Source organism: Ambystoma mexicanum, chromosome 10 (assembly GCF_040938575.1).
Source record: "Ambystoma mexicanum isolate Mex_15411 chromosome 10, UKY_AmexF1_1, whole genome shotgun sequence".
NCBI lineage: Eukaryota > Metazoa > Chordata > Amphibia > Caudata > Ambystomatidae > Ambystoma > Ambystoma mexicanum.
The window spans coordinates 878,874,433-878,899,637 of record NC_090932.1 but is presented as its reverse complement, the minus strand read 5'-3'; the positions used below and the strand labels follow the sequence as shown (position 1 = coordinate 878,899,637).

The 25,205-nt window shown below is 47.5% G+C and overlaps 1 protein-coding gene across 1 annotated transcript in view; it reads left to right on the top strand.

The window, feature by feature from the left end:
- Positions 1-25,205, top strand: part of APOD (apolipoprotein D) — a 191,303-nt gene that overhangs the window by 139,423 nt on the left and 26,675 nt on the right. The window lies entirely within an intron of this gene.

Here is a 25,205-nt window from a genome sequence, read left to right as displayed (position 1 = left end):
GTGAGGGTGAGCTGGGAGGAGAGGAGAATGTGATCACTCCAGGAGAGAGGAGTGCAGAGATGGACGGAGAGGGGAAAGTCAGATGAGATCAGAGCATCAAGAGTGTGCCCTGCAGAATGAGTAGGGACAGACGGGAGTCTAGAGGGTGAGAGGGAGTTGCTGAGGTCACAGAAAGGTCACGTGGGGGGGTCAACAAGCATGCAGGTGGATGCGTACAGCAACAAGGAAGAGGATTTCTGTGTCTGGGGACATGAGTGAGGAGGAGAGGTGAGGACACTCAGAAAGGAAGTAGTACATTTGACCAGTTTTCCCAGACACAGTACGCACAGTTTGTGAATGTCAAGGTGTGGTAGAGAGAGACGTCACACAAGCCATTCCAGAGTGGAGTAGGTCTAAGTAGGAGTGACAGTGGCAGGAATACCCTCAGGGAAGCCAAGGGCACACCCCCCCTGCACAGTAGTGGCGGGCAAAGGAGAGGGTCTCCTGAACATCAGGTAGGAGTGTGTGAAGGATGCAGACAGAGCTGGCCGTCAGACATGTTTCCATGAGACCAAGGATGTCAAGGTGCATAACCTCATGTAAGTGACAGATATCGGAGGAATGCCTGATGCAGCCGCAGTGAAAGGAGTGTAATTGTGGAGGAGGTTGACAGCCTTGGAGGACTTACGGGGAGTGCTAGAGATCAGAGGTGCAGCATGTGTAGGAGTTGGAGTGGGAGGCGGAGAAGGATCATGGGAGGGTGCAGGGAGGCAGTGCAGGATTGATGAGGAGAGAGGAGGGGGGACAGCAGGAGAGGTAAGGAAGTTGATGAGATGTGGCTAGCATTTCTCAAGGAGAATGAGGTTGGCCTAAGGGCCTTGGACTGAGATGCTCCCATTACCATGCACATCAATTGTGGCCTCTGAGGATTGGAAGGAGGCCAGGAGTACACCCCAACGGGTCCCACCATTGATGGTGGAAGAGGAGCAAGGAGAGAGGACAGGGACCATGTGAAGGGTCTATGGGACAGGCAAAGGCATGTATGAGCAGATGTCAGTGAGAGTTGGCTTTGAGTAGGCTCAGATGCACTTGTCAGCAATAGGGTGGGTCGCATTGGAGGGCAGGGTGCCCTCATTTGACTGTTGGCAAGCAGGTGTCGTGAGTAGGGCACGATGGTCTGAACTGTAGAAGTCAGGGAAGATAGACCATGAAGAGCAGCATGGAGTGTGAGGGAATGGGGCTCGAAACCAGACGGTACCAAAGCACACAGGTAGGAGGTGGATGTCAAGGCAACATCCACAGTATGACAGCATGTTGGTTGGCATTTATATACAGAGGACGCATTAGCATGTGGTATCATTGCATGTCAGGCATGTGAAGATGAAACTTGATTGGCTGGGGGAAAGTATAGGAATGGTATGTAAGACATCAGATGAATAGACAGGGGAGTATGAGCAACAATGTAGTGACAAAATGACAATTCAAGGGCAACTTCCATGGTGTAGGGCCATATGTGCACTGTTGCCAGTTGGGATAGTGCTGTGGGCAGATGGTGTTGCACTGAACATACTGGATGAGGCACATGGGTGCCACTATCTACTCTGCCACACACCCCCTTGACAGGCACCCAACATGAATGCTTCACACACACACCATGCACATGGATAATACACACATGCATGTGCACTCACCGGATGATGCCTCGTAATCAGGGAGATCTCCCACACCTTGGAGTTGTCCCTCGGTGACGTAGGATCCAGCTACGGACTCGTGTGGTGTGAGTTCTATTTCCTGTGCTGGGGACCCACCTCCAGTCACCAAGGTTGCGGCATGACTTGAGGCCAGCTTATCCTTTGCCCTGCGCTTAAGGTCATTCCAGCGCTTCTGGCAATCACTAGCTGTGCGCCTCACTACTCCAAGGGCACTTATTCTGTCAGCAATGGTCTGCCAGTGTGCCTGGCGTCTGGCATGTGTGGTCTTGGACCCTGCAACGATGACCATTTCCCTATCATGATCTGACACATACTGAACAAGTGCATTCAGTTCGGCGTCTGTGAAGCTTGGCTTCCTTGATGGGCCGGACTGTGCAGCCGTGCCTGGGGAATCAGCCTGTGCCGGACGTGCACTCTTCCTCTTGCGCTTGGAAGGGGGTGGGGATCCAGAGTGTCCTACGCCGCTGTGGACAATAGGGGCAGGAGCCGTGGTGGACTCAGTACTGGGTGTGTGGGATTGCACACTCAGCATGGGAGTAGGTGCAGGCATTGGGGGTAGTGGGATGGGGTCAGGCCTGATCTGAGGTGCATGAACTAGGACCGACACAGTCTTGGCAGGGTGTATGAGAGGTGGGGTGGATGGAGCCACACCCTGGATACGGGGGCCAGCAGATGACCTATCTGGCATAGATGCGCGTGCCCTGATGACACCAATGTGCACCGGTGCACGTGCAGTGGACCTGCTGACCTGGATGTCAGCGATGGGATCACCCTCGGACAGGTCTGCTGCCACAATGGGCTGGTCCAACAAGGGCTGATCAGGGTTGGTATCAGCCACATGACCCTCAACTGGGGGGGGGGGGGGCATGGGTGTCCCTGACTGGTCCTCCAGACTGGGGGGGACAGGGGCACCCTGCAAGTCACAACCACGTCCCCTAGTGGATCCTCCACGGCCACCACGTGTGGCTCGGCCACCTTTGCCACCCTTACGGCTTGCACGCCTCCCAACCATGGCACTGATGTTATTGTGCGTATGGGAGTCGGTGTGCACAATTGTCCTGGGCAATTGGGTGTCAAAGGGGTTGGGTACCAGATGGTATTCGTACCCTAGTGCATTGGCAAGGCTATATGACACCCCTGGGGAAAGATGACGGGTCACGCAACGCACAGGCACCCCAGAAAAGTTAAGGAACGTGCACAATACCCCTCCTAGACCACGTGTGCTGATGGAAAACCCTGCACTACGCTGTGGCATCCAGTAACACAATGAACGTATGCGTGTCACACGCAGCCTAGAATGACCTCTGAAGGGGTAGGCTACACACGGGGCAAGCACAGAAGTTAGATACGTGCGTGACTCACCGTCTGCCAGGTAAAAGAGCGTGAAAAATGAGCGCGTTTGGTTGGCAACACCCCCGCCAAAAGAAGATGTGTACGCTGTCTGAGGAGACAGGACAACAGTAGAAGGGGACACTGTTTGAGGGAACAGGCCCAGGTAAACCAGTACAAGAGGAAAAAGAGAAAAAGCTGTCAGCGGTAACAGGGAGTACGAACTGGAAACGCTGTGAAGTAAATCACGTGTGAAACGACAAGAAGTACAGAATTCACCCACTCGCTCTCCACGAAAAGCACGTACAAGGAAATGGTGTTCAACACTATCTTATATACAGGCCCACACGTACAGCGTCACTTACGGCGTGTACGTGCTTGGCCCATGTTCACCAATCACACGCTTTGTCACTTCTGCGTGTGGATCCTTTTTCACCAATCACACGCTTTGACACTCCTGCGTGTAGCTCACTTTTCACCAATCACACGCTTTGTCACTCCTGCGTGTAGATCAATTTTCACCAATCACACGCTTTGTCACTCCTGCGTGTATATCCATTTTCACCAATCACACGCTTTGACACTGCACGTGCAGGTAACTATAGACGCACATATGCTGGTGACGGGTTTTCGCGCGATTCGCTGAGTGTGGGGTTTTCACGTGCAAAATCACTCCCTATCAGGCTGTCCACGCGTCCAAACACGAAAGACCACGCTCCTGGCCAGGAGGCCGAATTACAGTCCCCCAGAGCCCTGAGCACGCTCCCACCTGCCATCTGCTGCTGCCTGACTGCCTGCTGGCCACGTGCCCCACAGTGCTGGTGGGTGGGGGTGGTGGGAGACATGGGTGGGGGCCTGGTGGAGGGTGCCCCTGGTGGATGGGGGGTGGGGGTGGTGGGAGACATGGGTGGGGGCCTGATGGCAGGTGCCCCTGCACTGCTGGGGGGTGGGGGTGGTGGGAGACATGGGTGGGGGCCTGGTGGAGGGTGCCCCTGGTGGATGGGGCTGCAGGGGGACATGATCAGGTGTGCAGGGTAGTCCCCTGTTTTGTGGGCTGCCTGCAGGGGCCGTGGAGGGTGTACAGGGTACACCTGTGAGGGCCCACCCAGCCTATTCGCGTGTGATAATTCCCACGCACCCCTGTGATACACGTACCCTGGCCAATCGCGTGTTGAACTTCCCGCTACCCCTGTAATACACGCACCCTGGCTGTTCGCGTGTGATAATTCCCGCGTACCCCTGTGATACACGTTCCCTGGCCTATCGCGTGTTCTACTTCACGCGTACCCCTGTAATACACGTTCCCTGGCCAATCGCGTGTTGAACTTCCCGCTACCCCTGTAATACACGCACCCTGGCTGTTCGCGTGTGATAATTCCCGCGTACCCCTGTAATACACGTTCCCTGGCCTATCGCGTGTTCTACTTCACGCGTACCCCTGTAATACACGTACCCTGGCCAATCGCGTGTTGAACTTCCCGCTACCCCTGTAATACACGCACCCTGGCTGTTCGCGTGTGATGATTCCCGCGTACCCCTGTAATACACGTTCCCTGGCCTATCGCGTGTTCTACTTCACGCGTACCCCTGTAATACACGTTCCCTGGCCTATCGCGTGTTCTACTTCACGCGTACCCCTGTAATACGCGTTCCCTGGCTGTTCGCGTGTGATAATTCCCGCATACCCCTGTAATTCACGTTCCCTGCCTAGTCGCGTGTAGTACTTCCCGCGTACTCCTGATTTGAAGATTGCCCGCTTTGCTTTCCTTGTTTGCCTGCCCTGTGAAGTGGTCCAGGGTTAGCGCAGCCCTTAGCGATGATTTAGCGATTTTGATGGCTTTTCCTTGCGCGAGGGCGTTCTTGGGGGCGTTACTGGCGCTGCTGCAGGCTCGCTGCGATTCTCTGCGCCACGGCTGGTTTGGGAGCCTAAAATCCATGAATACGCTGTGCGCCGGATTCGGTTTTGGCGCACGCGGCTGGCGCAGACTATCGCACGCGCACGCTGTGCGCCAGCCGCGTGCGCTACTTGTGCGCTGAATTCTATGAATTACCCTGAAAGTGTACATTTACTTAGGCATAACATAATCCCTGGACCAATATGGTAATCTTCTTTCTCTTGAACTTCGTGGAAGATTACGTCCAACTACATTTTCTACATTGTTACCTTGTCGCATATTCACATCCATTCCTTCACTTTGTCTCGCTACGTCCATATCATCACTCTCCATTTCATTTACATTCTGCCTTCTAAAGAGAACTTCATCTGTAAACAATTCATTAGCTCTTTTTTCTTTACCATAGAATCTGCATTCTTCCTGTTTGCCTCCCCATCTCCATCTACTTACCCTGTCCAAATTCCATACCGCTCCCCCAGCAACTCTAACTGCTCTTCTAAACACTTGTATAACTTTAATTGGACTGCTATATTTAGAGTCGCCTTTCCTCACCATACGACCACATTTAATCCGTACATAATCTCCTGGTGAGAGTCTCAATTTGGGTTCTCCAACATCCGGTTTACCACTAGACCTCTCATTTTTATTTTGATGTTTGAATAACTTATATTTCTTATCATCCACTACTTTCCTACGATTAACCCAATCTGGATTAAGTAAAGTATTTGGAGCTCTTCCGCTCATCAATTCAAAAGGTGACACATTCATTCCTCTCTTAACAGTCATCCTACTGCACCACACTTTCTCTTTGAGTACTTCATCCACCGACAAGTTATTACTAAATGCCAATTCTACAGCCTCTACAATCACGCGATTGTTTCTCTCCACTAATCCATTGGTTTGAGGATGGTATAAAGATGAAAACCTCCATTCAATTCCTGATCTTTTGGCAAACTCTCTTATCTCTTTACTTTTGAATTGAACTCCATTGTTACTCATTATCACTTTTGGGAAATCCTTCCCTTCTACATATTTGCATAATGAACTTCATAATCTCCTGACTATCAATCTTACTCACAGCCTTAACTTCAAGCCACCCTGAATAGTAATCAACTTGTACTATCAGGAACTTTTTCTCTCCTATCAATTTCCCATATGGCCCAACAATATCAATACCTACCATTTCCCATGGCGCTTCACCTTTGTGAATGTCAATAGACTTTGACTTTACAGCTCTACAACTCTTATCGCTATTTTGACATGGCCAAAAATTTCTAACCATTCTTTCTACCATTAGGTCCATACCTGGCCACCAATATTTCAATCTTATGTTATTTTTTGTGCCTGTAATACCAGGATGACCCTGGTGTGCTTTCTCAATAAGTTCATCATATAACTTGCGTGGTGGAATCAATTTGTCTCCTCTCACCAAAAATCCATCCTCCATGGACAAATCATCTCTTACCTCCCAAAATCTCAAACATGCTTCCTGAACTGCCTTCTTTTCAGGCCACCCAGATTTAATGTATTTGCATATTTGTTGAAGCTCATCATCCTTACCCAACTCCTCAATCCACTTATCTTTGGACGTAACTTCAAACACAACAGCTACCATTTCGTCATCCATTTCTACCGCCATTTGCTTACTTCCCAAAGGTAATTCATCCTACCAAATTCAAACCCTCCTAGCTCCAATGAATTGCAAATTTCACTCTTTATGCATTGTACTGCCCTGTAGCAATCATCATTCCATACAAACTTAGCATCTTTTTTCATAAGTTTCCTTAAAGGTTCTGTGACACTCGCAAAATTTCTTACAAATCTATTGTAATACTCACATAATCCCAAAAATGATCTTAACTCGTCTTTGTTCTTAGGATTAGGTGACTCTTTGATTGCTTCCATGGCATCCTTTTTAGGTTTATATACTTTGCCATTTACAGTGTGCCCTAAATATTCCACTTCATTCACTCCAATTTTACACTTGCTCTGTTCAATTTTCAAACCCACATCTTCCAATCTTTTCAACACCCTTTTTAGCCTGTCATCATGTTCTTCAATTCCTTTTCCGAATACAATAATATCATCCTGATATACGAAAATTCCTTCTACTCCCTTGAGGACATGCATCATCACCCTTTGAAATACAGCTGCCACAGAGGCTAAACCAAACGGCATGCGCTTATACCTATATAGACCATGTGGCGTAATAAAAGCTGTAATATCTCTACAATGTTCAGTGAGTGCAATTTGATGATAAGCTTTTGAAAGATCTAATGTTGAAAACACATTTGCATCACCAATACAATTCAATATCTCAGAAATAATTGGAAGCGGAAATATGTCAATTATTATGTTCTTATTGACGTCTCTTAAGTCGATGCAAATCCTGGGTTTGCCATTCTTCTTTAGCGCCACCACGATGGGACTCACCCACTCCGAGGATTCAATTTCTTCTATGACACCTTCAGATTCCAACAATGTCAACTCCTTCTCAACTTTGTCAGCTATGGCAAATGGAACCTGTCTTGACTTTGTGTGTCTAACCGGTATTGCTCCTTTCTTCGGGCGCATTCTGTGCGCAAAATCCTTTAACAAACCTAACTTTGATTTGACTTCACTCTTTTCCACTGACACATCGTTTCTGACACTACTATTGACTAATAGAATCTGCTCTTCAGTACATGGATCCAATCTGATTCTCAACCCAGCTTGATCTCTCCATCCTATGATGTTGACGCCCTTTTCTGCTACATAAACTTTAACTTGGGCCCGTCTGTCTTTAAGTTGGATGATGCTGGGAAACCATCCAATCATCTTTATCCTTGATCCTTACAAATCCATTCGGATTTTTAATGTCTGATAAATTCAATTCGCTCCACAGACCCTGTGTCACAAGGTTTTGCCATGTCCTTTTGGTAATGATCGTCCAAGGTGAACAACTATCCACCTTCATTTTAAGCTTCCAGTTATCTAAGATCAACTCGCAACTTGGGCACTTAAACTCTCCTTCTGGGGGTTCTTGTATGAAAAATACTCTTTCCTCCTCTGACTCTTCCTCTTCGTCCACGATGACTGAAACTCTTCTTTTTCTTGCAAACAACTGCAAAATGACCTTTTATGCCACAATTCCCACATTTCTGTCCTAGAGCAGGGCATTGTCTTGCATTCGCGTAATGGCCATATCTGCCACAGTTGTAGCATCTATTTCCATCCCTTTGTTGGTAATTCTGATACCTATGATCATTTTGTGTTCGAGGGTCACTCTTAGTTCAGCTTTTCCCATGAACTTTACTTGACCTTCCTTTATATTCTGGATTTTTCGTCTTGTTGCTCTTCCCTGGAGCAGCTTCAGCCTTGTCTTTAGGTCGCAGTGCATTAACCTGGCTATGTTCCTCCTGCTCCTGTACCAACTTCGTAGTGTTTAATTGCATACTCTGTACAGCTTCTTCCTTCTTGTTTTTCATTTCCTTAGAACATAATTGACTATGCTCAACTCGCTTGGCAATAGCTATAGTCGCAGGTAGTGATGGATTGCCAATCATCCACAGCCTGTCTTGAACTATATTATCCTTTGAGTGAATTATTATCTGATCTCGTATTAGTTCATCAAGAGTGATACCATTACCAAACTGACATGTTCTAGATAAGACCCTTAATGCTGACACATATTCCTCGATACTTTCACTTTCTTTTTGCACTCTGGTATAGAATTTATATCTATTTATGGCCACATTGGTTTCCGGCGTATAATATTTGTCCAATTGTCTTATGGCTCTTCCATGTTCGTCAGCATCTCCAGCCTCATCTCTTGTTAACTCTGGAAGTTCTCTAAACTTCCTTTGACCTTATAATCCGAGTGCATGCAACAATAATAGTTTCTTTTTCCTTGATGTGAGTTCTTTTTGATCCACGGCCTGAATATAATTCAGCCAAAATTCTTTCCATTCTGACCAGACAACTGCTGGTTGTCCTGGAGCCGGTAAAAAACTTGCAGGAGGTTGGATACTGATTCCTTGCATTATAGTATTCCAACACAGCTCTTAAGACTAAAAGTCTTTTAGTAATGAAATTCCTAAGTTCGTGTGTTCAAATAAATAGAGATGAGAAAAAAAAATTCTTTATGTACTGGGACGAGGATGAGGGTGCCTAATCCTCACCCTCCCCAGACTTCCTGGTCTTGATCCAGCCGGATCACGTGACCGCTATCTGTAGAAAGGTTCTTTTCTCAAATGTACGCGCTCAACAGTCATGCGCGTGTGTTCCAATGCAATCGCTACGCGTAGCGATGTGGGGACTGAGGGATCCTTTATTTCCTAATGCCAAAAAGGTGGGGCTGGAAAGGGCTTCCGGAGAACCAGAGGCAGCGAGTGTCCGGAGCTCAGCACGAACCAACGAAGCCTCAGTGGTTGGTTCGGAGCGTTCAAGCTCTAAGCTGCAGCCCCCTCTGTGGATTGGCACTGCAAGGCAGCACAAACCGACACCGTGATGTGTCAGTTCGGAGCATCTGCTCTCGTTCAGCTCCACGTTACTGTGTGTTGTGTGACAGCACAAGCCTGCGCTACGCGGTATCGCGCCAGGGCTCAGAGCAGCTGCTCTCGTTCTCCTGTGCTGTGTGGGTTCACCAGGGGCCGGTATCCTCGTCGCCAATTGAAGTATTCGCGCGAGCCGGGGTGAGTACTTAAGGATTAATGTTTATTTATAACAACCGGCGCCCCGCACTGCGACCGTCTCTTACAATTCCCTTCATATAACTGACTAGAACCCTTAGGTTAATTTCTAACTAAGCATACTAAGAGACGTCGCAGCGCGAGGCCAAACAATCCAACTAAGAATACTACAGGGGGCTTGCACCAGTGAAGTAACTTGGTTGCTGCTCGCCCCCCACATCTACACGCCCCTGCCACGAGGAGCAGGACGGAGAATCCACCTTTTACAATATTAAGGTAAGGAGAAGGCCCAAGGTGGAGGAATGAGTTGAGACCAAGGGAGGTTGGAAAACATAAAGACAATCTGGAATTGAATCCAGCTCTCCTATATTGCAGACCCATCTTTAACCAGAGGCCTTACCAAGGGAGATGGTGAGAGTGCAAATCATCCAACCAGGGCTGGGTGGTGTCCCCGTGGATACCAGGTGAGCGTAACAGAACGCAAAGCCTCAATAATATTATCCACCTGGGCATCATGGAGACTTCAGAGACTGACCAGTTAGTTCAGTTGTTGGGACAATTACGTGCTGAAGTACATTCAGCCAGGCAAGAAACCAACGCTCTTAGGAGGGATTTAATTGTTACTAAGCATTGTACCGACGAAATAAGTAGAAAATTGCTCCAATCACAGGCAGGACAGACCCCATTGCCTGGTAACATTCTGCCAGCACTTGTACCAACTTCTTCCACCAATCCAGTAAAAAATAACCCTTCCTGCAGCAGTTCCTTTAGCTCCACCTGAACGATTTACAGGGGACCCCAAGAAGTAGGCAACGTTCATGAACCAGTGTCGTCTCATTTCCTTTACAGACCTGGGGCTTTTCTTAACGACCAAGCGCGGGTTGCTTTTGTCTTGTCATGTCTGAGTGGCAGTGCTGCAGATTGGTCGGTACCATTGGTAAGTCAGGATAACCGTTGTTACATGACTTTGGGGGTTCCCAGATGGAAATGGAAAAACTCTTTGCTCGTCATACCCAAGGCCAAGCATTAGACAACAAACTTTTGTCAATCCGTCAAAGAAGTCAAGACTTGCTTACATATATAGCAAAATTTAACAGACTAGTCGTTGAAGCTGGGTGGCCTGAGGAAAAAAGGACCACACTATTTCATCGGGGTCTACGAGGGGAATTAAAGGATGTCCTTGCACAAGTGGTTAACCCACCTAAAGACTGTGGAGAATTCATGAACCTTGTAGTGCAATTAGATCACAGATTACAAGACCGAAAAGAAGACCGGATAAGGTTAGACACTCGAGCTGTGTATGTCCGGTCAAAGGATAATGTTCCACGTACATTGGAAAACACAGTAGAACCCATGCAAATCGAAGGTGTACGGCCCACTTTAACTAAAACTAAAAGAGACAATAGAAGACAACAGCAATTATGCTTATATTGCGGAAAATCGGGTCACTTCCTCAAAGAATGTACAGGGAAACCACCAAGGAGAACTGTTGGAGCCACAGATAAGGAAGATAATAACAAGGAGTCGGAAAACTACCAAGCCCGGCAAGCGTAGAGGTCCGCTTGTCGAGCGAGAAGGATGAGCCACAGACCTCACACTTTGCATTACCAGTAATTTTGATCAATCACCAACAACCGTCTCGGATGCATGCTGTCGAAGCATACATAGACAGCGGAGCAGTTGGGAATTATGTAGACCAAGATCTGGCAGCAGAGATGAGGCTTCCCTTATGCTCTAAGTTGACTACTTAAAAAGTTACTACTGTTGATGGGACAGAAATAGCTACCAGACCAGTAACCCAATGTACAGCAGCACTAACCCTACTGTGCCAGGATGGACAGCGAGAATCTATTGCATTCGATCTCATCAAAGCTCCTCAGTTTCGACTAATCTTAGGGATGCCATGGTTGGTAGCTCACAACCCTCTAATAGATTGGCGTGCCAAGAAGTTGGCCTTTTCCGATGATTGTGCTCGCACCTGTTATTACCAAGAAAAGGGGAAAACATACTTATGTACATCTGCAACTCCCAGTACAGCGGCGATTGTACTAGGTGTGACTAGTACTCTACCAAATGAATACCAAGATTTTCAAGACGTGTTCCAGAAAGAACAAGCCAATACTCTACCACCACACAGGCCCTACGATTGTCAGATCGACCTCATACCTGGTGCGCAAATTCCTTGTGGTCGAATCTATGCACTTACTGAACCAGAAAACCTCCATTTGAAATCTTATCTTGATCAGTACCTGGCAAATGGATTTATCCGCCCATCTAAATCTCCCACAGCCAGTCTCTTATTCTTCGTACCAAAGAAGGAAGGAGATTTGAGGACTTGCATCGACTATCACGCATTAAACCAGATCACAGTAAAAAAACGTTATCCACTGCCCCTTATTCCTGAATTATTGGATCAAGTCAAAAACGCCCAAATCTATACCAAACTGGACCTTAGGGGGGCGTACCATCTTGTTCGAGTGAAGAAAGGAGACGAATGGAAAACCGCCTTTCGTACCAAATACGGCTTGTATGAATACCAGGTAATGCCTTTTGGACTTTGCAACACTCCTGCTGCATTCCAGTACTTTATGAATGATGTTTTGCGGGAGTTAATCGACGTTTGCGCCCTGGTTTACATTGATGATATCTTAGTGTATTCTGCTACAAAAGAAGACCATGTCAGGCATTGTCCGCTCCGTCCTTACTAAACTCTGCCAACATAAACTGTATGGTAAACTCGAAAAATGCTCTTTCATGTCACCGAAGTGGATTTCCTCGGTTTTATCCTCACACCAAAAGGTATCAGAATGGATAGGCACAAGGTAGATGCCATTCTTAACTGGCCGTCACCAACTTCATTTAAAGGAATCCAGAGTATGTTGGGCTTTGCAAACCTTTACTGCCGATTCATCCCAGATTTTTCCCAAATAGTGCATCCAATTACATCACTATTGAGACAAAACAATAAAAAGTTTCATTGGACCAAAGAAGCAGAGAAGGCATTTCAAGAAATTAAGAAAAAATTCACTTCTGCTCCAATTCTACGGCATCCTCGCCGAGACCTCCCTTATATAGTTGAAACGGATGCCTCTAGCATGGCTATGGGAGCTGTTCTCTCACAAAGGGACCCAGGAACTCGCCAGTTACACCCTGTGGCCTTCTGGTCACAATAATTCTCACCTCCGGAACTCAACTATGCTATCACAGACAAAGAACTCTTGTCTATAAAATCAGCTTTCAAGGCATGGTGACACTATCTCCTTGGTGCTAGAAATACTGTCACGGTCATAACTGATAATCGAAACCTGCAATACCTAAAAACGGCAAAGGCTCAATCATCCCGTCAACTGCGGTGGGCTCTTTTCTTCACTGAATATGACTATGTGATCACCTACCGGCCAGGAGTCCGAAACGGAAAGGCTGACGCCTTGTCCCGCATGGGTGTTGATGAAAAGGTATACATAACTCCAGATCCAGTAGCCATCATTCCAGAAGACAAACTCCTGGATCTTACGACAACATTGACACAGGGTGAACTCCAAAACAAGATCCAACTCTTAATGGATCCCACTTTCTCACAAGAGTGGTGTACTCAAGGAGAACATTACACCATTAAAGACCAGTTACCATATTTTAGGAACCGTCTATACTTGGCAAGTAAAGATTTACAAGTGCAGGTTATTTCGGGTTATCACGACTCCCTGATTGAAGGAATTGCCAAAACTCTTGCTAAAGTAAAACAAAACTATTGGTGGCCCACATGGCGTAAAGACATCATACAATTTATCCAATCTTGCGGTGTGTGTGCACAAAACAAGTCCCAAAAGCAGAAACCAGCTGTTCTTCTCCAACCATTTGAAATTCCTCCCGCACCATGGCACACACTGTCCCTTCATTTAATTACAGATCTACCTCCCAGTCAAGGATTCAACACCATCTTAGTAGTTGTAGACTTGTTCTTTAAAATGGCACACTTTATTCCTTTTAAGGGTCTTCCAAATGCATCCAATTAAGCAAAAGTATTCCTGGAGGAAATCGTACGGCTACATGGCTTTCCATTGGTCTTGATCTCAGATCGAGGTAGTCAGTTCGTATCCAACTTCTGGAGGAAATGCTGTTCAATGGCCCAAATTGACATTTGACTATCCACAAGTCACCATCCTCAAACAGATGGCCAAACAGAGAGAACAAAGCAAACCTTCTAGCAATACTTACGTTGCATGTTACATCAAGTGGAAAGAAATTGGAAGGACTTGTTATGGATAGCTGAATATGCCTATAATAATTCATTACACACCAGCACTGGACAAACCCCTTTCTACACTATATATGGTAGACATCCACATACTTCAGAATTGGATCTCCTAACTCCTTTGGAAATGCCAGCGGTTAAAACCCTACATACGACTATTTCTCAGGCCTTCAAAGAAGCAGCAGAACATTTACTCCAAGCCAAGAACAGACAAAAGAAATTTGCTGACCAACATTGTAGAAAAGCCCCCGACTATCAAATTGGAGAAAAGGTCTGGTTAGCATCAAAATATGTGCCCATAAAAGGGGCTCAGACCTTTCGTCTGCGATATCTGGGACCTTATTCTATTGAATCCATAATAAATCCAGTGGCAGTTAAATTAGCCCTACCACCCACTATGCAGATTCATCCTGTTTTTCACGTATCACTCCTGAAACCGGTACAACCAGGTACTCGGGTTACAACACCACCAAAACCAGTATTAGTTGATGGAGAACCAGAGTTTGAAGTAAAGGATATCCTACACTCAAAATACACCAGATCCAAACTATACTACTTAGTTGATTGGAAGGGATACGGCCCTCAAGACAGATCATGGGAACCTAGTGAATACATCCATGCACCTCGCTTAGTTAAAAAGTTCCATCAAATAACCCAGTCAAACCAGGAACAGGCAGAAGTGCCACCGTGAGAGGGGCCTTGGGGGGAGTGCTGCTGTCATGACCCTTGCCCCTGGCCCTCATTGGCAAGTCAGCCTTCCAGTTAGTGCCAGGTCAAAGGCCTTGAAACCTCATCCAAGACTCTCTGGTGTGGCAGGCCTGGGCCTACTTTACCTGGACTACTTTGGGTGTGGCAGGCCTGGGACTGTTTTACCTGGACTACTTTACCTGAGACTGTTTAAACCGCACCCAAACAGCAGAACATACTTTGCATTATTCTGCTGTGGGCAGCGTAACGCTCACCGTGTCCAGTTCTTTGATGCCAGTTTACCTGAAGGCAAGGACCTGCAGAGTGAGAAAGAACACTACGAAACTTACCTGGAACAGTATCCTGTCTTCAATCCATCGTTGACTTCAGTTCCACTCACCTGAAGGTACGAACTCCATCATCCGGCACCGCATGCATCCTGGAATACCATAACCTGAAAAGAGGAGAAAGAAAGACAGCATTAGTAAGCGTTTACTCACGTTTCCTCCCGAATGAAGAAAGCCACACAATTCTCACCTGGGTAGTCAACTCCTGGTCAGTATCATTGCTGGAACATTACGGCTCTCGGCGAAGAACATCGCAACCTGCAAGGAGAGAAAAGACACAGGTTTGTAATATAAAAGCAAAACAGCGCCGCGCATCGCGCATTACTCACCGGACAGCATCAAGCACACCGCGCTTTCGCCTACCCGCCCATGCTCATCTTCAAACTGCATGACAACACCAAAATACCTTTCCATACCTAAAAAAAAAGAAGCAAGACATTATTATTCGAACTAAGAGGAACTTAAGAACTGCATATAAAGACTGTAAAGCAGCAGACCTACAGGGTCGCAGCAGGCCTGGATTCCCACAGGGGGGCTTGCACCAGTTAAGTAACTTGGTTGCTGCTCGCCAACCACATCTACACGCCCCTGCCACGAGGAGCAGGACGGAGAATCCACCTTTTACAATATTAAGGTAAGGAGAAGGCCCAAGGGGGAGGAAGGAGTTTAGACCAAGGAGGTGGGAAAACAAAAAGACAATCTGGTATTGAATCCAGCTCTCCTATATTGCAGACCCATCTTTAACCAGAGGCCTTACCAAGGGACCGGGAGAGGGTTAGAGAGTGCAAATCATCCAACCAGGGCTGGTGGGACCCCCGTGGATACCAGGTGAGCGTAACAGGTGGCCGAGAGTTGGGTGGTCCACAAGATCAAAGGCAGTGGATACGTCGATGAGAATGAGCATGGTGAGGTTACCATAGTCTCTAGAGTCATCAAGTTGATTCTGAAGGTCAAGAAGGGCTGATTCTGTGCCATGTCTGGGGCATAAGTCGGATTGGCGATGGCTGAGGATGTGGTTAAGATTGAGGTGTTGCTGAATTTGGATGTAGACGGCTCGGTGATGTGTTGGGAGAGCGTGGGTGGAGTGGTAGTGGGTGGTTTGGCCCTGATGGCGGGCAGTTTGAACTGGATTTTCTTTTGAAGGAGGGAGATTTCGTCTAGGAGTGCATCCAGTATATCGTTACACCATGTGCTGTTTATATCCACTGAGGAAGTGGGTGTAACAGGTGATTCTAGTTCACGTAAAATGGCAAAGAGTTCACGAGTGTTAGAGTCAGAGACTGCGATTCGGTTGTTATTGGCGCATGCTTTAGCTGTTTGGATGGCCTGTTTGTACTCTCTGGAGAATTATATCAATCTGGCTTTGTTTGTTGTAGATGGGTGTTTGCGCCATTTGGCTTCAATAGCACGCTTCTGGGTGAGCATGATTTGTAATTTGGGGGTGAACAAAGGGTTGGTGCACTTAGAACCTTTGGGTCTGCGTTCTTTGAGAGGGACGAGGGTGTTAATGGTGGAAAGGAGTGTGGTATTGTAATGGCTGACTAGAAGGCCAACATTGTTATTTGTGTCTGGGGGGTGGATTGGCAATGAGAATCGGCTGGCGAAGGTCACTAGTCATGTTGCGGATGCAACGTGAGATGAGGGATGGGAGTTGTGTGTTGTTAGAGGTGGGTTTGTGGGAGTGCAGGGTGGTGAAAGTGATGATGTCGTGGTCCGACCAGGTGCAGTGCGTGTTGGAGTGGAGGGTGCATTTTAAAGAGTGTTTTGGGTGGATAATTTGTTGGGAGCAGCCTATGGTAGAGGGAGAGCTGGCAACAGATCCAGCATCCTTATCCGTTGGGTCATTCAAGCTAATTGGGAAGTCACCCACCGCTAGTTTTTGGAGTTAGGTTTGAGGTTGGTGATGAGCAGTTGGGTATGGTCATCCTTGAAGGATGTGGTAGGCCCGGGTGGTTGGTAGATGATGTGCATGGTCATGGTAGAGGTGGGTATCAGTGTGAGTTTGAGTGACAGTGTTTAGCAGCTAGGTAGGGGGACGCTGGATGTATTGCAGATGGATATGGAGTTTTTGTAGATGACGGCGACCCCCTCCCACCTTTTTGAGTAGGTCTGTTGATTTTGAGAATAACATAGTTTAGCCGTATGGCGATGGAGAGTGTGAGGCCTGCGGCGACGTGGAGCCAGGTTTCGCTGAGAGCTAGGATATTGACCATAGTCCACCTTGTCTACTCTCCCCTTCATCCTTTTGTAGTCAATAAAGAATACCACAAAGCTTAGTAATCATAACACCTATTATTGCAGCTCTTGGAAGCTGAAGGAATCCTAGAGGAAGTGCTTTGTTTTGGGTAGCCTGATGTCAGCCTAGACCAGTGTAGTGTCTGCACAGACTGGGCCAGTCTGAAATTGGTTTGGCTTGGAGAAAACAGACAGGAACTCTGGTTTAAAAAGCCATATGTGTCAGAATCCAAGTCTTCGGATTCGTGACTCACCTGTTTGTTTCTTGTGGATCTCTTCTTGGAGTTCGTGGCTTTCTTTTTCCTGGGTGAGCGAGCCTTGTAGAGGTAAGGTCTAGAATCCTCTGAATCCAGTCTGCTGGGATACGGCGGCACTCTGGTTTCTGACTCCCTGCCGCGCCCGCTCCGGGACTAGGAAGGCATTCAATATTCCTGGGAGGATCCGGGATGGAACCAGGACTGGAAGGAAAAAAGGTAACGATGCTCTGAATACAGAGGTCGCGAAAGGGAGAGGAAGGGAGACCGGGAAGGAAGGAGGCTTGGCACCAGGGATCACAAAGGTAAGGACTGGGAACTTAGAACAAAATTTGCCAGAGTGAAGGGGCAGGCAAGCGTAGCGTTGAGATGCATGGAAGAGCGGGGCGTGTCTGTTTTCAAGGAAACATGTGCATGAATACAGAAAGACTAGACCGCGCCATTTCTTGGCGTCAGCCATGTTGAAAGGGAACGGAGTATATGGTATTGACTGAGGGACCAGGCAGACCAGAAGGGTCGATATCGCTGATTCATGACAGCATGCCTCCTCCTAAACTCCAGTCCACCCGGCTTGCCTGGATGAGTCCGATGAAAACGTTGCAATAGGTGGGGTGCATTCATATTGGAGAATGGTTCCCATGTCCGTTCACTTGGTGGATAGTCCTTCCATTCTACCAAATATTGGAGACAACCTCTTCTGTATCTGGAATCGAGGACCCTAGATACCTCAAATTCGATTTGGTTATCGACAAGAAGTCGGGGAGGTCGAGGTATTGACTTGGTTGAACGGTGGAAGGGTTTCAGCAGTGATGTATGAAAAACAGGGTGGATCTTATTCCAGGTTGCTGGTAATTGGAGTCGGAAGGCAACCGATTGATGATTTCAATCACTGTGAAGGGTCCGTAAAAATGAGGTGCCAGCTTGTTGGGTCTCAGATGTCTGGGTAGATATCGAGATGTGAGCCAAACTTTATCTCCAACAGCATAGGAAGGCCCGGGTCGTCTTTTGGTATCCGCAAACCTTTTCATGTCCATCCTGGCCTTTTCTAGGTGTTCCCTCACTTGCTTGTGAATGGAGATCAGTTTTGCAATCCAAGCGTCCACTGAAGGAGTTAACGTGGGTTGTGGTAAGAGTGTGGGTAACACTGATGGGTGGAACCCTTGGTTACACAAAAAAGGACTGGTCTGAATTATTGTAGGCAAATTCAGCCACAGGAATCAGGAGTGACCAATCATCCTGTAACTTAGAGGCGAAACATCGTAGATACTGCTCAAGGGTTTGGTTTACTCTCTCGGTGATGCCATTTGTTTGTGGATGATAACCCGATGACAAGGCACATTGAATACCTAACTGTTGGCAGAGATGCTTCCAGAACCTGGAAATGTATTGTGGTCCGTGGTCAGAGATGATTTTGGAGGGCAGCCCATGCAGCCAAAATATGTGGGTAACAAAGATCCCAGCCATTTCAGGTGCTGAAGGTAGTTTAGTTAGAGGAGTAAAGTGGGCCGCGTGAGAAAAGAGGTCTATAGTGACCATTATGGTGGTAAATCCTTTGGAGGGAGGAAGGTCCACAATGAAATCAGTGGCAATGATTTCCCAGGGTCGAGATGGTAAATCAGGTTGATGAAGCAGACCCACTGGCTTCCTGTTGTCGGTCTTGTTCTGGTTGCAAACTGAACAGGCTTGTATGTAGGCGCGTATGTCAGAGTCCATTTTAGGCCACCAGAAGTTCCTTCTAATCGTCTGGTAGGTGGCCTTGATTCCACGGTGCCCGGAATGAAATGTGTCATGGCAGAGACTCATGACCTTAGTCTGAATTTTCTGGGTAGGGATCACCAAACTCTTGTCCCTAAAAAGAAATCCATCCTTGGTAGAAAGAGCCCAGAGATTGTCCTTAATGTACTGCTTCCAAATGTCCGAAGTTGCAGTCTATTCTCGTATTGTCTCTTTACCGCCCCATTCCAAGGTGAGTGGGGCGGTAAATCCCCATTCCCCATTTACCCTTCCCCATTCCCATTTTTGCCCCATACGGTGCCGTAATTAGCACCAAGGCGGGTTAGCGCCTTGCATTTTAACGCCTGCTAAAAGCAGGCGTTAAAATGGTAATCAGGCGTTAAGGGTTAACGGCGCCGACGGCACCGTTAAACCCTTAACGCCTGGGTTGTAATGAGGCCCCTTGTCAGGAAACATTTTGGGAAAGGTTAGTGTTTCCTCTTTCATGTAATCCGGTCTTCTGGAGAGAGCATCTGCTATTACATTAGATCGACCAGGAACGGGTTGAATGCTGAACTGATATTAGGCAAAAAAACAGGCCCATCGTGCTTGGCGACTGTTTCGCCATTCATTAGACTGTAGAACCTGGAGGTTCCGGTGATCGGTCCTTACTACAACCGGATAACTTGCGCCCAAGAGGAGATGACGCCAATCTGTGAAGGCTTGTCTGATGGCGATTAGTTCTTTCTCCAAGACCGAGTAATGAGTTTCGCTAGGATGTTGTGTTCGTGACAGATAGGCAATGGGGTGTTCCTGTCCGTCTTCAGCTTCTTGTTTGAGGACTGCCCCGAATGCGTATTCTGAAGCATCAGTTTCTACCAGAAAGGGTTTAGTTGTGTCCGGTTGAGCCAGGATGGGTTCACTAATAAACTGGTGTTTGAGTTTCTGAAAGGCAGCTTCCTGGATTGTTGTCTATTAAAAAGGGGTATCTTTCTTTAGCAAACGGACAATGGGTTGTACAATAGCTGAGAACGTGGGATGAATTTCCTGTAGAAATTAGCGAGTCCTAGGAATGACTGCACTTGTTTCACTGAGATTGGAGCCGGCCAATAGAGGATTGCTTCGTCTTTGGTTGGATCCATGGCTATCCCTTGAGGGCTCAGAACGAATCCTAAGTATTTGACTGTAGATACGTGAAAGATACACTTTTCAGGTTTGGCCAGCAGATGGTGTTCACGTAGCCATTGTAAGACCAAAGAGACATGTTTCTGATGCAGGGTCGGGTCTTGTGAGTAAATCAATATGTCATCTAGGTAGATGATAACGAATAGAAACAGCATGTCAGAATACTCGGTCCATAAAATGTTGTAATACAGCAGGAGTGTTTGCTAATCCAAATGGCATTACCAATATTCATAGGGCCTCATTACAAGGTAGGAGGTAGCCATGGTGCTATTAGCACCATGGCTACTCTCTTACCGCATACCGGGTCCGGGTTCTCGGAATGGGTACTTACCGGGTCATTCCAACCTTGGAGGACCTGGTAAATCCCCATTCTGAGAACCATTCCCCATTCCCATTTGAGCCCCCATAGGGCTCAATGGGAATGGGGAAGTAGCTAATAACGGTACCGCAATTTGCGGTACCGTTATTAGCTCTGAAGTCCCTTAGCGGGTCCCGTCCTTAACACCTGGTCAGACAGGCGTTAAGGAAGGGACCCGCTAAGGGACCTCGGAATAGGGTGGTAAGGGATTACCGGCACCAGTGTCCTTACCAGTGCCAGCAATACCTTACCACCTACGTCGTAATGAGGCCCAAAGTGTCCAAAGGGGGTCTGAAAAGCCGTCGTCCATTCATCGCCTTCCTTGATGCGAATCAGGTGGCAATCACCTCTCAAATTCAGCTTAGTGAAGATCACTGCTTCACGTAACGCCTCCAGGATGTCCGAAATGAATGGCAAGGGATATCTATCTTTTAAGGTGCATTTGTTCAGGCCCCGGTAGTCCAGGCATGGACGGAGTTCCTTAGTATCCTTTTTAGGTACGAAAAAGAGAGATGCTCCAGCTGGGGACTTGGATGGACGAATTGTACCATTGGATAGGTTGATATCTAGATACTCGCGTAGGGCAGCTTTCTCAGGCTCTGACAGAATGAACATCCTTCCGAAGGGAATGACTGCATTCTCTTCTGTGTCAATAGCACAATCTTCAGGGCGATGAGGAGGGAGTGACTGAACAATGGCAGAAGAGAATGCATCTGAAAATTGATGGTACACCTCGGGTACCTGTGTGATGGCGGAAATAGTGATGTGTTGTGGATGAGGAAGCTTGGCTCCGGAGGACTGTTTAGGTTTCCCGGATAGACAATGAGTGAGACAAAACTCGGAACCCAAGAACAAAGATCGAGCCACCCAGTTGATATATGGATTATGTTTTCGCAACCATGGCATGCCAAGCACTATGGGGTAATGAGCTGCCTCGATTATGTCAAAACGTAACAACTCTTGATGGTTGTGGATAGAGACATTGAGCTCAGAGGTTTGTTGTGTAATGGGTCCGGAAGATAGGGGTCTTCCCTCGATTCCTTCCACTGCCTGAAAGACTTTCTTGGCTTCTCGAGGAATATGATGTCTCAGTGCCCATTCGTCATCGAGGAAAAGACCCATGGCACCGCAATCCACCAAGGCCAGGATGGAAGATATTTCCTTGTTGGGTGTAGAAAGGTTCACTTGGAGTAGCACTAAGGTATTCTATAGAGAACAGTCCAGTGTAAGTGAAACGTCGGAGCATGATTCTTTTTCCCGAAACTGGGCTCTGTTCAGGATCAGGAGCTGGCGTTTCCCGAGCTTTGTGGAGGGGCAATCGGGCAATTACACACTAAATGTTTGTCTGAAGCACAATACATGCAGAGACCGCTATTGATCCGTCGAGTCCTTTCCTGGGAAGTGATGGGGCCTCTCAAGGAACCAAGCTGCATGGGTTCTGGCTCAGTCGGACTTTGGGTTGGTGTTTCTTTTTCCCTGGTACTGATATATTCAGGCGGAGATTTGGGTGGCGGGTTCCGTGTCTTCTTCGTCTCTGCCTTTCTCTCTTGTATCCTGAAATCGATCTGTAAGGACAGGTCTAAGAGGGCCTGGTAGGATGCCGGACGGGCTATCCTGGCCAATTCATCCTTGATTTCTTCGCTTAATCCGCATCTAAACAAGGTAAAACAGGCTTCTGGGGTCCAGTTAACGTCTTTAGCCAATTGTTTGAAACGGGTAACATATGTTAGCATGTTCTGGTTTCCCTGCTGGAATTCCAGCAGTTTTTCCTGGGCGGAATACACCTGTTCAGGGCGGTCGGACATGGCATTGAAGGCAGAAACGAATTCATCGTAATTGTTGAGTACCAGATCCCCAGCTGACACTAAAGGGATAGCCCAGGCCCGCGCATTGCCAGATAGATGAGATATCATAAACCCCACCTTAGCTCTGGGTGTAGAGAACTAGTAAGGTTTGAAGGTGAAATGAACCAGGCATTAGTCCAGGAAGGGGCGTGAGGTCTTTGGGTTTCCATCGTATTTATCCACAATGCCTCCTACCGATGCACTTTCTTGATATGCCGAATCCCTGGACAAAACGAGTTGTTTTAAGGCCGCATTTTCAGCCTTGAGGTTCTGTACTTCACTAATATGTTCCTGCATGCCTCTCATTAGGTCTTGTATGGCTGCCTCCATCGTGGAAACGGTAATAATTGGGCGGCGTCTCAAACTGTCGGAATCCGAGTCTTCGGATTCATGACTCACCTGTTTGTTTCTTGTGGATCTCTTCTTGGAGTTTGTGGGTTTCTTTTTCCTGGACGAGCAAGCCTTGTAGAGATAAGGTCTAAAATCCTCAGAATCCAGTCTGCTGGGCTACGGCGGCGCTCTGGTTTCTGACTCCTGGCCGCGGCAGCTCCGGGACTAGGAAGGCGTTCAATATTCCTGGGAGGATCCGGGATTGGAAGGAAAAAAGGTAACGATGCTCCGAATATGGAGGTCGCGAAAGGGAGAGGAAGGGAGACCGGGAAGGAAGGAGGCTGGGCACCAGGGATCCCGAAGGCAAGGACTGGGAACTTAGAACAAAACTTGCCGGAGCGAAGGTGCTGGCAAGCAGAGCGTTGAGACGCGCAAAAGCGCGGGGCGTGCCTGTTTTCAAGGAAACATGTGCATGAATACAGAAAGACTAGACCGCGCCGTTTTTGGTTATTGACTCAGGGACGAGGCAGACCAGAAGGGTCGATATTGCCGATTCATGACAATATGAGGGAATGGGTTGGAGAAGGATGATATTCCTTTAGACTGGAGAAAGCTTTTTGCTGATGTTGCCCAGGCCTTTGTCATTTTGCTCCATTTCTGCATTGTACATTACCACACTTTATGATTTCAATCTCACTGCAGACCTGGATTATATGACGTGTGTGACAAACATGAGTAAAACTGACTACGGCTAGTCGAGAATTTCATAAATCAAGAAGGTTTACATCAATCAGACTGGCTGGTAGATGCTAAAATTGGCGCTGCCTGAAAAATTTACATTTTCGCCCAGCCTGGAGAAAGATGACTTGGCACTTGTTGGAAGAGGCTGATATAAGTCGAGGCAGAAGAAGGCGGATGCAGAGCCAATCTGTAGAACTCTAACTTTGACATGGACACTGTCAAGACTGGTGGTGGTTATGCTGGTGTTCATGCCTATCCTTATGAAGTTGAGGTCAGTCCAAGCTTGGTTGTTTATACTTGACTTACATCTACATGCGGTGGAAGATGCTGATGCCGCTCCATATCTGGTAGTTGTAGGCCTATTTTGGGAGGTGGAAAACGAATGTTGTTGTGGGATATTGTAATGTGCATTGATGTAAATCCTGACATCAATTTACACATTCCCATTTGATGTAGTTCTTGGCTGGGAGCAACCAAAATATGGGAAATTAGTTTGATTTGAGGACATTACTGTTGACTCAGAAATCACTGACTTATATTTGGTTTGGGGCAGACTCATTCTTGCAAAGACTTTGAGCCTCATTCGGAGATTGGAGGTAGTCATGGCGCTATTTGCGCCATGACTGCCTCCAATAACGGTACCGGCACCGGTCTCATTCAATGGGGACTTACCGGTGTAGTCTGACCTTTGCGGGACCGGTAAATCCACATTGAAAAAAACATTCCCCATTCCCATTTGAGCCCCCATAGGGCTCAATCGGAAGGGGGAAGTAGCTAATAACGGTACCGCAATTTGCGGTACCGTTATTGGCTCTGATTTCCCTTAACGGGTCCCATCCATAAGGCCTGGTCAGACCAGGCATTAAAGGAGGGACCCGCTAAGGGAACTCGCAGTAGGGCGGTAAGGGATTACCGGCACCGGTCTCCTTACCGGTGCGCGTTATCCCTTACCGCCCCACTCGGAATGAGGCCCTTTGTCTGAGATGTGTCTAGCCTGCTGAGGATGGCTGAAATGGATTGTGGCTGTTACACAAAGACTAAAATAGTCTGGGATGTAAAGGTCTAACAATGGTTCAGATGGGTAAGGCAGATTCTTTTCTGGCCCTGTCACATCCATGTGCAACTCTCTTCCTCCTTCAGATAAAACCAACAATATTCAGATTTGATAAACTTATCAAGACACATCTACTGTCACCATAATCTTCTTGATAAGGCAATCATGTCTGGGTTGTATACCAAGCCAAAAAGATATGCAAGCGCATAAACATTTTTATTGGTAACTTTCAGTGGCAAAACACAGAAAACAAGACAGCAGGTAAGATATCAGGGAAGGAGACATTCTTACGAGATTCCAAGATGGCCAATGGTAAGGACGTGCCTTGCTTCCGATTTTGGTGGCAGGCTGGCCCATGCAAATACACCCAGTGAGGTACAGGAGCTGCAGGTGACCCTCGGAGGTGCTCACCCTCTTCCCCCCATCGTGCAAACTGAAGATCCCATTACACTGTGGAAAAAGGGTGTTGGTGGCACGGGGGCCTGGCGGCGACACTGACTACCAGCAAGAGGGAGTGAAGGAGCAACGGTACAGGAAGAGGGGATCCTGGCCACAGTGCAGAGCGCAGGGAGGCCCATTTCCCTAACTGATTGCGCCAAGAAGAAAGCCTCTTGTAAGGT